This window comes from Nicotiana tomentosiformis, chromosome 1 (genome assembly GCF_000390325.3).
Source record: "Nicotiana tomentosiformis chromosome 1, ASM39032v3, whole genome shotgun sequence".
In the NCBI taxonomy this organism is placed as follows: Eukaryota; Viridiplantae; Streptophyta; class Magnoliopsida; order Solanales; family Solanaceae; genus Nicotiana; species Nicotiana tomentosiformis.
In genome coordinates, this window is record NC_090812.1 from 83565139 (window position 1) to 83582906 (window position 17768).

A 17768-nucleotide genomic window follows, 5' to 3' on the forward strand; every position below is an offset into this window, starting at 1 on the left:
TGGTCGTTCATCGTAACAATTTCGGGTTGTTGACACTACTACGGTGGTCGTTTTGTGTATGAAGCGATTGGGGTGTGTTGGGCTGTTTTGTAGTATTGTATGGTATGCATAAGGTTGGAAACTAATGTATATATGTTCTTATTGTTGTTTTTGGTGTTGTGGTGTTATCTTGAATTTGGAAGAAGTAAGGATTATAGGGGAGATGCTGTCCGTTTTAATACAAAATAAGCTTGTCGTTCGTTGTGCGTTAGTTGTACCTTTCGTAACTTAATGATAGTATTATTATCGTTGTTGTAGATTAAGGTGAGAAGAGGTGAGTTCAAGTTGGTGATTGGAAATATTGTGATAAGGTATGTTAAGGCTAAGCCTTCCTTCATTTTGGCATGATCTCGTAGCTACATGTGTTAGTAATGAGACAAAAAGAGAAGTTCATATTCATGAATTTATTCACACTATTCTAGTCTCATAAGTTACAATATTATTCCTTATCGAGACTCTATATTCAATTTTAGTATTGTCTTCTTTCAGTCAAGAGAGCAGCAAGCCTATATATACAGTATTACAGTATTTTCATTACCATCGAGCTATAATCGATGGGCAGGCCCCTATTGGGCAACCTCTGATCAGATGGTAAGTATATACCGAGCCTACTGTGGCCGAGCGCCTATGAGCGAGCCCAGAATGGCCGAGATACAGAGCCTAGTATGGCCGAGCGCCTATGAGCGAGCCTACTACGGCAGGGCAGTTACACATACCGAGCCTTATAGGGCCGGACAACTTTTTTACATACTATATGGAGAGAGTTGAGTCAGTATCAGCAGGTAAGCATATATTCAGATTATTTTTGACTCCCAGTTACATTTCGTTATTATATCATCAATTCAGTTTCAGCTTTCAGTTATTTTGTTGCCTTACATACTCAGTACATTATTTGTACTGACGTCCCTTTGTTGGGGACGCTGCATTTCATGCCTGCAGGTCCTGATAGACAGCTGGATAGACCTTCCCAGTAGACAGAGCCAAATATCAGCTTGGTTGGTAAGCTCCACTTCCCCGGAGTTACCAGGTCTAGACCTTGGAGTCTGTTATATATATACAGGTTTGATGGGTAGGTCGAGGCCCTGTCCCGACCATGATACAGTTCAACTATCTCTAGAGGCTTGTAGACAAGTCCTGTATAGTTTGTATAACAGTAGATGTTCACGGCGGCCTCCTCAGTCTGTACATTTATATATATATATATATATATATGAGTTTTTGGGTATGTTTACCCCTTAGATGAGACAGACGATATTTTTAGATGATTCAGAATATGGTCTCATCGGCGTAGGTTGAGGGTTATTCCTCTAGAGTTCACAGTTACAGAGTGGTACGCTCGGGCCGAGTATGGTACCGGGTGCCGGCCACGTCCCTTCAGGTTTGGGGCGTGACAGTAAGGTGGCAGTAGAATGGAAATGCATCAACCCCTCCCGACTCTTGTAACACACAAAGCAATTAGTCATGAACTGCTTATTCTTTCTCGAATAGTTACCTTTTTCATTGATATCTTCCTCACAACTTAAATGAGATAAGTAGTATGATGAGATATTGAGTCTGCTATTCCAAATCCTTAAGAGAAATTCAAATCAGGAAAAAAAATACTAAGATAAGAAACCCAAAAATACTACGAAACTAAGAAAAAAGTCAAAAATTAAACCACCAAGAAAGCCACCATGAGAGCTACAGTATGTTATGACAAAGAACATGAACCAACACTATGCAAAGTTTCTTTCATATTTATGGAAGTCCGAGTCTTCACTCTAAAGCACATCTCCTAAGGATAATACAGTAATCTCCCATATTGTCTAGCAAAATCACATCCAGTTCCATATACATCCTGGCTCCCATTTAGTAAAAGTATAACTGAAATTTGATTCACAGTTAATGCATTAAGCTAAGTTGCAAGAATCTGCCGGTGGCTTTAAAACCATTATAGAAGGGAATACGCTGGCATTATCTCGATGCAATTCAGATGACTCTCATAACATAATCTGTCATTATAAAGATAAATGCAGATTAGCTACTATAATTACTAAGAAATCAAATAGAGATGAGGCCTAGTTATTTAAGGATCATATCCGAATAGCTGTATCATCCGACAAAGGAAAGAAAAATAATAAGCAGTGAATAATTAACAGAGCCAAATACAGGGTTCAGTTGAGAGAAATTTAGAGGGATTGAACCGTTATCTATGTCCAAGTACCAAAATAGCAATAATTATTGTATACTGCAGTTGTTGGCAAATAAAGCTGAATTTATACAATGTTCAAGTTCTTGTTCTCATTCAAATAAGCATCGATAGATTTATCAAAAAATAATGAGAGCAACAATAACAAATTTTTCAGTTTATAGTTTAATTCTTGACAATAAGTATTGCACTTAAGAACTTGTGAAAACTTGGTATAAGATTCTTGATTAGAAGTCTGCACATAATACATGAAGAAACATAAAGGGGCAATATAGCTTTGGGGCTTGCCTTTTTCAAAAACACAAAAAAGGATGAACCACATCTTTTCCCTTGTCAAATAAATCCAATGAGGGAAAAACATTGACGCTAAGTAACCACTACATGAAATTTTTAAAAAATGAACTTAAGGATACGCAAGCTCGCCGGACACGATTATTTAAAAAATTAGTAATATACATAGAGATCACACATGCATTACTATTATGTATATATATGATATATGAGGAAAGAAGGAAATAGCAGATTTAATATTCTAACATGTTTCTCAAATAGAACAGGAGGTTGTAATAGCAAGACTACCCTGCAATTGAGAGGCAATTGACATGATTTATGTTTGGAAGAAGACGATTACGTGTTGCCTCTCGATTTTTGAGGCATTGTTGCAGACAAAATTGCTCCTTTCTCAGGCATTGTCATATGATAATAGATCTCCCGGCTTTTGACATCCTTATCATGAGCTTCCTTCACCGTGCGAGGCCTTTTTGTTTGGGACGATCCATTTGAAGTGTCAATACTAAGATCATCCTAAAAACCTGTAACGTTATAATTATTCTATTTCATCAGACAATCATTTACTACAAATAAAGAAAGAAAATAAAAAGATACCACTTAACATAGATAAATAGCAGTATGGTATAAAGAATATACTTTTAACACTTAACTACTTGGGAAATTACTTTCACTCTAGACGGACAATAGATAAATGCATTAGATCAAGGTGATGGTTGTGGAAAGACACTATTGGAGCATGTAGATTCAAGATGTCACTCATGATTAGGTGATGGTTGGAATTAAGATGTTGATCAGCTTCTCGTCTTCTCATTCTTTTCCTATTTTATTTTTATTTTGTTTAAGAGCTCTTCTGCACTTTGGCTTTGAATCAGTGGAAGCACTTCTATTATTGGTGCCACATTTACTACTTCCTAATTTGTTATTCAGGAGAATGGTATAAAGTGTAGATCATGAGAGGTACTGCCTAACATGACCAATAATTCAGGAGGGGAAAAAAGTAGTTAACATTTGCGAGTAATGACATACATGGCCTAAATGATTAATCAACATTGAGTTGTGTATTCACTGTTTTTATCTGTTATAATTTTGTTTATAATATATAGTAGACATGAAATTACTCTGTTAAACTAAATATGTGATAAAGTTTATTCAATCACATCATCTTTTCACTAAACTAAATATGGGATAAAATTTAATCAACATCATCTCTTCACTAAGGAGTAAAGAACACTTAGATAATAGAGTGCACACAAGAATATGAGATAGAATATATATCATCACAATGCTGTTGCAAAAAAAGTCTTTTTTGTGACCATCAACGATATGTTGCTGCGATATTAAATGCATAAGCCGCTCTCTAATCACACAAAAAGAGTAGAGCAGGAAATCATAATAGAGCAGAACAAATATACTAACACTAATATTGCAACACTTCTGTATAATTGAAAGATACTAAGATTTAACAGGAATTTTTACCACTATACAATACAAATAGCCGAGGCTACAATAATAATCTAATATAGTCTAAACTCCATATCACTAAACTATAATCAATATTTAAAGATATTGTTAATGAAGTTCGTTATCATTATTAAACATATAAGTAAAACGGCATTCTTGTTTTCCATATAAAACACATCCTTAGTTTCTCAAACTTTTTCACGTTGTTATGTTCCTTCAAATTTTGCACGCCCTTTTGTTCCTTTTCCGCACCATCTCCCATCAAGGGAAAAAATTGTGTCCTTGAGTGAAGGTGTAATTGTACATTTAGATCATGCAATTGAACGATCACAAGATATTCACTTCCCATTTTTTTTTAAAAAAAATCATGTCCTTGGTAATATTTACTATGAGAATTACCGACCTGTTGAGATAGCACCATTTCCTAAAGCCGTGGGGGTGGGCAATGTCTTCCTATAGTACCTTTTTTCAAACACTTCATGGGCGTCAAATATGCATCTCATGTTTGGTTCTTTTAAGGATATTTTATCCGGTTCTCCAGTAATGTAATGGTAGCAGCGAAGTGATTTAAAGATGGAGTCGAATAAAAAACCAAAATGCATATAACTGGAGGCAAAGTGAAAAAGACAATGAGGGAAGAACATAGAGGTTAGCATGTGAAATAAGAAAAGTAGATTGAAAAGCATAGAGCAGGAACAATAAAGAAAATAGAATAACGAGAAAGTGTAGGAAGAAACACAGTTGTAGAAAGTATAGATAGAAACCGTTGGTTTTTTTAACCGGTGTTTTTGACGACTGTTATTTTTTTGTGGCCAGAATGAAAGGAAAAGGCAAAAAATTATGATAAAAGATAAATGCAATTCATGAATAAAGAGGCTTGCCACGTCACCGGCTCTTGTCCCTGCATTATATATATATATATATATATATATATATATATATATATATATATATATATATATATATATATATATAGATTAGAGTACTATTAATACATGGGAAGCTTCTCCCTTCCTCTCTTCTTCTTTTGCTATTGGTGCCTTTAATATTTTTTCTTCTTTTTGTGGTCCTTAGGTATTGTAACTAGCTCCTTCTGAATTCTAATAATTCAATTCAACACTATGGTGAAGGGAAGTCGCCTTCAATTCGAGCTGTTTGGGATTTGACTTTTTGGTCAAGTATAGTGTGTAGGCTGAAATAGGATATGACACGTGGAATCCAAGAAGGGGATGGACGAAAACCGAACGCAGTCATTCCGCTTGTCACTGGAAGAGATACCATTCATAAAGGTGTATTAAATGTTATGTGCCCAGTAGCATTTAATAAGGAATATTCTGCAGCATTAATAGCGACGACCCGTTACATAGAATTTGGGATCTATGTTTACCGTTACATCTTCATCAATGACCCTCATAATTGACATTAAAGGAGGGCATGATCCTAGGACCTCCTTCTCTAGACACAGCTATAAATAGTAAGCCCAGATATCAATGTAAAGGATACGAATTTCCTGGCTAAACTTGTAATGACCCAACCGGTCATTTTAACTTTTAGAAATCCGTCCCCTAAAATAAAACTCCTCGAACATGCTTTTATTAATTTATGACTCGCGGGGATGGTTGGTTCGGGATTTGAAAGTGTGTGGGTTGAAATCGGAACACTTGGTTCCTTAAGTTAGCTTTAAATAGACAAGTTTGACTTCGGTCAATATTTTGAGAAAACGACCCCGGAATCGGGATTTGACGGTTCCAATAGGTTTGTATGATGATTTTGGACTTGGGCGTATGTCCGAATCGGGTTTTGGATAACCCGGGAGCGTTTTGGCGCTTAATAGTAAAAATTAACTATTTGAAGGTTTAAAATTCTTTAAATTTGGTTTGGAGCATGATTTTGAGTAATTGAAGTCTGTTTGGAATTCCGAGTTTGGGAATAGTTCTATATAGTGATTTAAAACTTGCACGCAAATTTTCGTGTCATTCTGAGTAGTTTAAGTATATTTCGACGCATTGGAAGTAAATTGAAGAACTTGAAATTCTTAAGTTTGAATCAATTTGGTTTAGGGTATGATTCTTAGATTTGATGTTATTTTACGCGTTCCAAGAGTTCGAGCGAGTCCGTTTTATGATTTCAAACTTGTTAGTATGTTCGGGCGGGGTTCCGGGGACCCCAAGTGTCAATCGGACGAGGCTCGGACCAAGTGGAAAGTTGGGAGCCAAAAAATTGAAGCTCCGAGCTACTGTCAGAATCGCACCTGCGCTTGGCCAGTCGCAGGTGCGACATTCGCAGATATGATAGAAGCTCGCAGGAGCGGCACTCGCAGATGCGAGATTTCTTCGCAGAAGCGGAAAAGGAATGGGAGGCTTGCCATCGCAGGTGCGGAATATTGGGAGCACCTGCGAACGCGCAGGTGCGAGGTTTGATGCGCAGATGCGAGAATTGTCCAGGCGAGTGGAACCTCCGCAGGTGCGAGGCTTGACGTGTAGGTGCGTTCCAACCTCGGCAGGTGCGAAAGGCATGTTTGGCAGAAAGCTTAAAAGAACGAGAATTCACCATTTTTTCCCGTTTTCCCGTTTTCTCTCCACATTTGGGCAATTTCAGAGCTTTTGAGAGGGGGGTTTCAACTAGCAATTTGAAGGTAAGTTAATTCTACACACCTTGAGTTAAATACATAGATTATAGGTAGATTATAACTAGTAAATCTTAGAAATCAAAGATTTAGATGAAAAACCTAGATTTTTATAAAAGTGAGATTTTAACCATGAAAATAGTTATGGAATTGGGTAGAAATTATATATTTAAGTTCTTGAGATTATGGGTAACGTTTTCATCCAAAAATTTTCAGAATCCGAGCACGTAGGCCCGGGGTGAATTTTAGGAATTTTACCATTTTGGATAAGGTAATTTATTTAATAGATAAATTTCGAATCATTTAGCATATATTAATTATTTTATATAATATTTGGATAGTTTTGGATTTTTTGGCGTCGAATCGAGAATTCAACGCGACGTGGTAATCGGAAAGTGGACTTTGAGACAAGGTAAGTCTCTTGTCTAATCTTGTGAGGGAAAAATTATCCATAGGGATTAAATTGAATAATTATTGCTAATTGCGGGGGCTACGTACGCACGAGGTGACGAGAGTCCGTGCGTAGCTATTATAAATGCTAAAGTCCGGGTAGTTTAGGATTCAAAGCATGAATTACTTGTGTAAATTGTATTCTTTGTTTAATTAATATTAATTGATATATATGAATATATTGTGAATTGTTAGATAAAAGATATTAAAAGATGAAAATCTCATATGCTTGATTTTTTATTTAAATTAATTAATTGTTAAAAGAAATTGTTCTTCCTCCCGAATTTATCTTATGATAAATATACTCTCCTTCCGGAGGTATATAAGAAAAATGTCCTCCTTTCTTGTGGAGGGGGCCGAACGCCTCGACATGATAGATGCATTTATGGATCGTGTCTCACGTCTCTCGGCAGTGTACACGACACTCTGGATCGGGTCGTACGTCCTCGGCAGAAATCGTGCTTAATAATAATAATTACACGATACTTTAATAGTTATTTCAAGCTTGCGAAGCTAATTGATAAATTGGAGAATCCTTAAAATTTAATGAATTATTATTCCTGCTTGTTAAGGAATTAATTGTTATTCCTGTAATGAGATTAATTGATAAATTGGAAATTATTTGAATTTAAGGAATTTAATTAATATATTGGGAATTGTTGTATTTGAAGGAATATGATTATTTTCGCCGGTTAAATAAATTATTATAAATTCTGTGAATCATGCTGATTTAGATATTCTAGTTGTATTTTAGTTATTATTATTGACCCATAGTGAGTGTCAAAGTCGGCCATCTCGTCTCTACCACTTTGAGATTAGGCTTGATACTTACTGGGTACACGTTGTTTACGTACTCATACTACACTTGCTGCACATTTTGTGCAGGACCTGAGGCAAGTACTAGTGGGGGTCCTATTGTCTTACACCCATGTTATCCAGGGGCATAGTGGTGAGCTGCCTTTCTGAGTCGTTCTACAGTGTCTCTCTTTGTATTTTTCATTTTGTCTATTTTTATTTCAGACAGTATTTGAGGTTTTGTATAATCTACTAGATGCTCATACACCTGTGACACCGGGTCTTGGCACACACTTTAGTAGAATTTGGTGTTTTATTATTTTCTTGGTTTTTAATTTTGTCAATATATGCTTAATTTATTAAGTTGGCTTGCCTAGCTGTAGTGTTGGGCGCCATCATGACCTATAGGTGAAATTGGGTCGTGACAACATGGTATCAGAGCACTAGGTTCACGTAGGTCTCACAAGTTATGAGCAGGCCTAATAGAGTCTTGCGGATCGGTACGGAGACGTCTGTACTTATCTTCGAGAGGCTATAAGGTATTAGGAAATTACCTTTCTTCATATTCCATCGTGCAATTGATGTAGTTCTAAATGTCCTTCTCTTATTCTCTCTCAGATGGTGAGAACGCACTCGAATGAGGTTTCAGACCAGGGAAGAGCTACTCCCCCAGTTGTTAGAGGCCGAGGTAGAGGCCGAGGGAGGTCTCCAGCCCGTGGTAGAGGGTGAGACGTACGAGGACTGTTCCAGTTATGCCGCCAGTGGGTCCAGCAGAGAACCCCATTGTTGAGGAACATGATGAGGTGCTTATGGCAGAGCCAGCTCCAGTGGATTTCACATCTGCACCGGGATTTCAAGATGTCATGGGTCGTATGCTGCGGTTCATGGACAATATGACTCAGGCCGGTTTATTTTCGGCAGACCCAGCCACATCTCAGGCTGGCAGGGGATCACAGACTCCTACCGCGTAGGCTCATGGACAGGCAGCTGCTATATATTAGACCCAGGGTGCACTACCAGTGGGTGGAGCCCAGCCAGTGGCAGCAGCTACACCTGAGCCCAGGCAAGCTGTAGCCGCCGATCCTCAGAAACTATTGGACCTATGGAATAGACTACATCCTCCTGTCTTCGGGGGTGAGCGACATGAGGATCCACATGACTTCATTGATCGTTGCAGGGACAGACTGCACAATATGAGGATATTGGAATCTCATGGGGTTGACTTCGCTACTTTTCAACTAGAGGGCAGGGCCCGTAGATGGTGGCAGTCTTATGTTCTTGGCAGACTAGCAGATTCTACTCCTGTGACTTGGGACAGGTTCACCTGTATCTTTCTAGACAGATATATTCTACCCTCCCAGAGGGAAGAGTTGCGGTTTCAGTTTGAGCAGCTCCAGCAGGGTCAAATGTCAGTGACCAATTATGCGGTGAGGTTTTCTGAATTATCTCGCCATGCACTTATGATACTCCTTACTGAGGTGGAGAGAGTGCGGAAGTTTGTAGCCGGTATACATACTAGCATTCAGGCCACTATGGCTCGAGAGGTTGAGATGGGTACTTCTTATGAGCTAGTTGTGGAGATAGCCCGAAGGATTGAGGGTGTGCGTCAGCGGAGCCGAGAGCAGATTATGAGAGATAAGCAGTTCAGGTACTCTGGAGAGTTCAAAGGTGCTCCGTCTGGGGGCAGAGGTCAGTTCGTGAGAGGGCAATCCAGCAGAACCCCATTTCCAGCACCACCACCTCCTCGGGGTACTCCAGTGCGACCTTTTCTCAGTGCTATACTAGAGAGTTCTTACCACCCACCAGCTATTCAGGGTCCTCCCAGTGGGTATTCAGGTCCCCAGGGCCAGACTCTTAGTCAGTAGCCCATCGCACCGAAGAGTTGTTACGAGTGCGGGGATCCCAGTCACATGCGGAGGTTTTGCCCCAGGCTTCAGGGTAGACCAGTACAGCAGGGTCAGTAGCCTATGCTTACCGGACCAGTTGCTCCACCAGTAGTCTGACCACCAAGAGGTGGAGGATAGGTGGGTAGGGGGCGTCCTAGAGGTGGTGGTCAGCCAGACGGAAGCCAGGTAGTTAGCGCTCCAGCTCGGTTCTATGCTTTTCCGGCTAGATCAGATGCAGAGGCCTCAGATGCTGTGGTTACAGGTATTATTTCTGTTTGTGGCAAAGATGCCTCAGTATTATTTGATCCAGGATCCACGTATTCATATGTGTCATCTCTATTTGCTCAATTCCTGGGTGTTTATCATGAGTCCTTGAGTACTCCTATTTATGTGTCCACTCCTGTAGGCGATTCTATTATTGTGAACCGGATCTACCGGTCTTGTATTATTACATTCAGTGGTTATGAAACTAGAGCAGATCTCTTATTGCTCGAGATGACTGATTTTAAAATTATTCTGGGTATGGATTGGTTATCTCCATATCATGCTATTCTAGATTGTCATGCCAAAACTGTTACCTTGGCTATTCCATCTTTGCCTAGGCTGGAGTGGAAGAGTTCGACGGTTAGTTCATTTAATCGGGTTATTTCTTTTATAAAGGCTCAACACATGGTTGAGAAGGGTTGTTTAGCTTATCTAGCTTATGTTCGGGATGCCACCGCAGAGACTCCGGCTATTGATTCAGTGCCTATAGTTCGGGAGTTCTCTGATGTATTTCCTTCAGATCTTCCAGGTATGCCACCTGATCGGGATATTGATTTCTGTATTGACTTGGCTCCAGATACTCAGCCTATATCTATCCCACCGTATCGCATGGCTCCGAAAGAATTGAAAGAGTTGAAAGAACAACTTGAAGAGTTACTAGCCAAAGGGTTCGTCAGACCGAGTGTATCGCCTTGGGGTGCACCGGTATTATTTATGAAGAAGAAATATGGCACAATGCAAATGTGTATTGATTATCGCCAATTGAACAAAGTTACTATTAAGAACTAGTACTTATTGCCGTGTATTGATGACCTATTTGACCAGTTGCAGGGTGCTAGGGTGTTCTCTAAGATCGACTTGAGGTCGGGGTATCATCAGTTAAAGATTCGAGATTCAGATGTTCCGAAAACTGCTTTCCGTACTAGATATGGTCATTATGAGTTTTTGGTAATGTCTTTCGGTTTAACTAATGCCCCGGCAATGTTTATGGATCTGATGAACAGGGTATTCAGGCCATATATTGATTCATTTGTCATTGTCTTCATTGATGACATTTTGATCTACTCGCCCAGTAAGGAGGAACATGAGCAGCATATGAGAGTAGTGCTTCAGACATTACGGGAACAAAAGCTATATGCTAAGTTCTCTAAATGTGAGTTTTGGCTAGAGTTTGTAGCATTTTTGGGACATATTGTATTGGGCGAAGGTATTAAAATTGATCCCAAAAAGATTGAGGCAGTTCAGAATTGGCATCGACCCACTTCGACGACTGAGATCAGGAGTTTTCTGGGTTTAGCAAGTTATTATCGTTGGTTCGTGAAAGGTTTTTCATCTATTGCAGCACCTTTGACCAAATTAACCCAGAAGGGTGTTCAGTTTCGATGGTCCGATGATTGTGAGGCAAGCTTTCAGAAGCTCAATACAGCATTGACTACAACACCAGTGTTAGTGTTACCTTCCGGTTCGGGAATGTATACAGTGTATTGTGACACTTCACGCATTGGTTTGGGTTGTGTATTAATGCAGGAAGGGCGGGTTATTGCATATGCTTCATGTCAGTTGAAGCCTCACGAGCAGAATTATCTGGTACATGATTTAGAGTTAGCTACGATTGTTCACGCCCTTAAGATTTGGAGGCATTATCTTTATGGGGTGTCTTGTGAAGTTTATACTGATCATCGCGGTTTGCAGCATTTGTTCAAGCAGAAGGACTTAAATTTGAGGCAGCGCAGATGGATGGAATTACTAAAAGATTATGATATTACTATCCTATATCATCCAGGTAAAGCAAATATAGGTGCGGATGCCTTGAGTATAAAGGCGGAGAGTATGGGTAGTTTGGCTTTCATTTCAGCAGAAGAGAGGCCATTAGCTTTGGATATCCAGTCATTGGCCAATAGACTTGTGCGACTAGATATTTCAGAGCCCAGCCGAGTTCTTGCATGTGTCGTAGCTCAGTTTTCACTATTTGAGCAGATCAAGGCTCGCCAGTATGATGATCCACACTTAATGGTTCTTCGAGAAACGTTACTACGAGGTGGTGCCAAGGAAGTTACTATTGGTGCAGATGGTGTTCTGCGACTCCAGGATCGTCTGTGTGTTCCTAATGTGGATGAACTGAGGAAAAAGATCCTGGAGGAGGCACACAGTTCTCAGTATTCTATTCATCCAGGTGCTACGAAGATGTATCGTGACTTGAGGCAGCATTATTGGTGACGACGAATGAAAAAGGACATAGTTGAGTATGTAGCTAGGTGTCTAAAATGCCATCAAGTTAAATATGAGCACCATAGGCCAGGTGGCCTACTTCAGCAGATGACTATACCAGAGTGGAAATGGGAATGAATCACTATGGACTTTGAAGTTGGGTTGTCGCGGACCTTGCAGAAGTTTGATATAGTTTGGGTCATTATTGACAGGTTGACCAATTCGGCACATTTTATTCCTGTTGTCACTACGTATACTTCATAGAGGTTGGCCCAGATTTATATTCAGGAGATATGTTCGGTTGCACGGTATGCCAATTTCTATCATATCAGATAGAGGCCCTCAGTTTACTTCACATTTCTGGAGAGCAGTACAGAGTGAATTAGGGACCCGTGTAGAGCTCAGCACAGTTTTTCATCCGCAGACCGACGGGAAGTCAGAGTGGACAGTTCAGATTTTGGAAGATATGCTCAGGGCATGTGTGATTGACTTTGGAGGTCAGTGGGATCGTTTCCTGCCTTTGGCCGAGTTTGCTTGTAATAACAGTTAACAATCCAGCATCGAGATGGCTCCATTTGAGGCTTTATATGGCCGTCGATGCCGTTCACCTATCAGATGGTTTGAGCCCGGTAAGGCTAAGTTATATGGTACTGATTTGGTAAAGGATGCCTTGGAAAAGGTAAAGTTGATTCAGGAGCGACTTCGTACAGCACAGTCCAGACAGAAGAGTTACGCGGATCAGAAAGCACGTGATTTATCCTTCATGGTAGGTGAAAAAGTTCTCTTGAAGGTTTCGCCGATGAAGAGGATTATGAGATTTGGGAAGAAGGGCAAGTTGAGCACAAGGTTTATAGGCCCATTTGAGGTGTTGAGACAAGTTGGGGAGGTTGCTTAAGAGCTTGCATTGCCTCCCAGTCTATCAGGAGTTCATCCGGTTTTCCATGTATCTATGCACCAGAAGTATCATGCTGACCTATCACATGTGTTGGACTTCAGCACAGTTCAGCTAGCTAAGAGTTTGGGTTATGAAGAAGAGCCATTTGCCATTGTTGATAAACATGTTCGCCAGTTGAGGTCCAAGAGGATTTCTGCAGTAAAGGTCCAGTGGAGAGGCCAACCAGTCGAGGAAGCGACTTGGGAGGCCGAGGAGGACATGCGGAGCAAATATCCACACTTATTTAGCACTCCAGGTATTATTCTAAACCCGTTTGAGGACGAACGTTTGTTTAAGAGGTGGAGAATGAAATGGCCCAACTGGTCATTTTAACTTTTAGAAACCCGTCCCCTAAAATAAAACTCCTCGAACATGCTTTTATTAATTTATGACTCGCGAGGATGGTTGGTTCGGGATTTGGAAGTGTGTGGGTTGAAATCGGAACACTTGGTTCCTTAAGTTAGCTTTAAATGGACAAGTTTGACTTCGGTCAACATTTTGAGAAAACAACCCCGGAATCGGGATTTGACGGTTCCAATAGGTTCGTATGATGATTTTGGACTTGGGCGTGTATCCGAATCCGGTTTTGGATAACCCGGGAGCGTTTTGGCGCTTAATAGTAAAAATCAACTATTTGTAGGTTTAAAATTCTTTAAATTTGGTTTGGAGTAGGATTTTGAGTAATTGAAGTCCGTTTGAAATTCCGAGTTTGGGAATAGTTCTGTATAGTGATTTAAGACTTGCACGCAAATTTTCGTGTCATTCCGAGTAGTTTAAGTATATTTTGACGCATTGGAAGTAAATTGAAGAACTTGAAATTCTTAAGTTTGAATCAATTTGGTTTAGCGTATGATTCTTAGATTTGATGTTGTTTTACGCATTCCAAGAGTTCGAGCGAGTCCGTTTTATGATTTTCAACTTGTTGGTATATTCGGGCGGGGTCCCGGGGACCCCGAGTGTCAATCGAACGAGGCTCAGACCAAGTGGGAAGTTGGGAGCCAAAATACTCAAGCTCCCAGCTACTGTCAGAATCGCACCTGTGCTTGGCCAGTCGCAGGTGCGACATTCGTAGATGCGATAGAAGCTCGCAGGCGCGGCACTCGTAGATGCGAGATTTCTTCGCAGAAGCGGAAAAGGAATGGGAGGCCTGCCATCGCAGGTGCAGAATATTGGGCGCACCTGTGAACGCACAGGTGCGAGGCTTGACGCGCAGATGCGAGAATTGTCCAGGCGAGTGGAACCTCCGCAGGTGCGAGGCTTGACGCGTAGGTGCGTTCCAACCTCCGCAGGTGCAAAAGGCATGTTTGGCAGAAAGCTTAAAAGAACGGGAATTCACCATTTTTTCCCGTTTTCTCTCCACATTTGGGCAATTTCAGAGCTTTTGAGAGGGGGGTTTCAACTAGCAATTTGAAGGTAAGTTAATTCTACACACCTTGAGTTAAATACATAGATTATAGGTAGATTATAACTAGTAAATCTTAGAAATCAAAGATTTAGATGAAAAACCTAGATTTTTATAAAAGTGAGATTTTAACCACGAAAATAGTTATGGAATTGGGTAGAAATTATATATTTAAGTTCTTGAGATTATGGGTAACGTTTTTATCCAAATATTTTCAGAATCCGAGCACGTGGGTCCGGGGTGAATTTTAGGAATTTTACCATTTTGGATAAGGTAATTTATTTAATAGATAAATTTCGAATCATTTAGCATATATTAATTATTTTGTATAATATTTGGATAGTTTTGGATTTTTCGGCATCGAATCGAGAATCAACGCGACGTGGTAATCGAAAAGTCGACTTTGTGACGAGGTAAGTCTCTTGTCTAATCTTGTGAGGGGGAAATTACCCATAGGGATTAAATTGAATAATTATTGCTAATTGCGGGGGGCTACGTACGTACGAGGTGACGAGAGTCCGTGCGTAGCTACTATAAATACTAATGTCTGGGTAGTTTAGGACTCAAAGCATGAATTACTTGTGTAAATTATATTCTTTATTTAATTAGTATTAATTGATATATATGAATATATTGTGAATTGTTAGATAAAGATATTAAAAGATGAAAATCTCATATACTTGATTTTTTGTTTAAATTAATTAATTATTAAAAGAAATTATTCTTCCTCCCGAATTTATCTTATAATAAATATACTCTCCTTCCGGAGGTACATAAGAAAAATGTCCTCCTTTCCTGTGGAGCGGGCCGAACGCCTCGACAGGATAGATGCATCTATGGATCATGCCGCACGTCCCTCGGCAGTATACACAACACTCTGGATCGGGCCATACGTCCTCGGCAGAAATCGTGCTTAATAATAATAATTATACGATACTTTAATAGTTATTTCAAGTTTGCGAAGCTAATTGATAAATTGGAGAATCCTTGAAATTTAATGAATTATTATTCCTGCTTGTTAAGGAATTAATTGTTATTCCTGTAAATGAGATTAATTGATAAATTAGAAATTATTTGAATTTAAGCAATTTAATTAATATATTGGGAATTTTTGCATTTGAAGGAATATGATTATTTCCGCTGGTTAAATAAATTATTGTAAATTCTGTGAATCATGTTGATTTAGATACTCTAGTTGTATTTCAGTTATTATTATTGACCTATAGTGAGTGTCAAAGTCGGTCATCTCGTCTCTACCACTTCGAGATTAGGCCTAATACTTACTGGGTATACGTTGTTTACGTACTCATACTACACTTGCTGCAGTTTTTGTGCAGGACCTGAGGCAAATACTAGTGGGGGTTCTATCGTCTTACACCCACATTATCCAGGGGCATAGTGGTGAGCTGTCTTTCTGAGTCGTTCTGTAGCTACTAGTGTCTCTCCTTGTATTTTTCATTCTGTCTATTTTTATTCCAGACAGTATTTGAGGTTTTATATAATTTATTAGATGCTCATACACTTTTGACACCAGGTCTTGGCACACACATTGGTAGAATTTGGTGTTTTATTATTTTTTTGGTTTTAAATTTTGTCAATATATGCTTAATTTATTAACTTGGCTTGCCTAGCTGTAGCGTTGGGCGCCATCACGACCTATAGGTGAAATTGGGTCGTGACAAAACTTACACTACGTTCTATACAAAGCTTAATACAATCTTACTTTCCCATTTTTCGATCTCATCATTGCTGTGCCTAGAAACCTTGCTCCCGAAAATGTCATCTCTGTTGTTTCATCTACATTTTAAGGCTAAGTATTGTACATTTCTTCAATTATTGCATTATTTCAGGATCGAATTAGTTCACTTGTCTAGAAACCACGTATAAATTTAACTGTACCATTTTACGGGTAAACAGCTTGACGCCCACCGTGGGGCCTAGATAGCAGTGCAATTAAATTGATCCTTGCCTTTTTTACTAACGTGATTTGATTATTTTGTGTTAGAAAAAATCACAAAAAATAGCAGATAACACTGTTAACAACGCGCACAATCCTGAAATTCGAGGGGATCAGCCTCATTTCGAGGATTCAATCAGTGACACTCGCAATGGGAGGAATGATGCCACGCCGGTGCATGACAGGCAGTACCCTCGACAGGTTTGGCAGAGGTCATATTGCTGTGAATTATTGTGTTAAATTGAAATTCATACTCAGTCATATTCATTTCATTGCATATCATATCTCAGTCTCTGCTGTTATTTATGGATACATCATATCATTATTTTTGGGCTATTTTTTATGACATTGTGAGCCCGAGAGACTGGAGAGATTGATGACTGAGTGAGGCCGAGTGCCTGATTTGTGAGGATATTTATAGGATCGGGCTGCACGCCGGAGCATGTTGCATATTTATGGGATCGGGTAGCACGCCGCAGCATGTTTGATATCAGCCTAGGTACCTACTGAGTGTGAGTGACGAGTGCCGAGTACTGAGTGACCGGGAGGCATGAGTGATTGTGAGGTATGCCCGAGTGGCAAGAGTGATTGTTAGGTATGCCCGAGTGGCACGAGTGACTGCGAGGTTTGCCTGAGGAATTGTATATGAGTGATGTTCTGCCCGAGGGGTTGTTTATGATTTTATCACTGAGTTGCATCGTATTGGCATGAACACATGACATACATGCATAGAGATATATTTTCCTCATGTTGTACTACATCACATCATTCATGATTTCTCACACATTTTTTTACAGATGGGCATAGTGATGCATTTATTTTACACGGGTTATCTGGAAGGAAAATAAAACATCTTTTTTATTATTGAAAAGATTTTTGGGAGAAATTATTGTTTTCAAACTATTCATATTTTTGGCAACTTCGGCAAACGATTTGGGTTTTCACTGATGTCTTTGAAAGGAAGAACTATTATTTTTGAAATCATGATTTGCCTGAGCATTTTATCTCTGAGTTACTTCTGGTATTATTTGCTTTATGTTGTTGTGGACTATTGGTTGTGGACCTGACCTTGGTAAAAGCTCGTCACTACTTTCAACCTACGGCTAGGTTTGTTACTTACTCAGTACATGGGGTCGGTTGTACTGATACTATACTTATGCACATTGCGTGCAGATGTTGGTTGATGTTGTTGCTGTGCTTGATGGTTGCGGGACTTGAAGATGTACCTGCGTTCCTGTTGTAGCTGCCTCTTGTTCAGGGTAGCTTA

General features: G+C 39.6%; 1 long non-coding RNA gene across 1 annotated transcript; it reads right to left on the bottom strand.

Moving 5' to 3' along the window:
• Window positions 1-1649: 1649 nt before the first annotated feature.
• LOC104090889 (uncharacterized) lies at window positions 1650-4766 on the bottom strand. Its single transcript, XR_685013.4, has 3 exons — window positions 4383-4766; window positions 2807-3039; window positions 1650-2030 (listed from the first exon to the last, which is right to left on the bottom strand). It is a non-coding gene; the product is annotated as an uncharacterized lncRNA (long non-coding RNA).
• Window positions 4767-17768: the final 13002 nt, after the last annotated feature.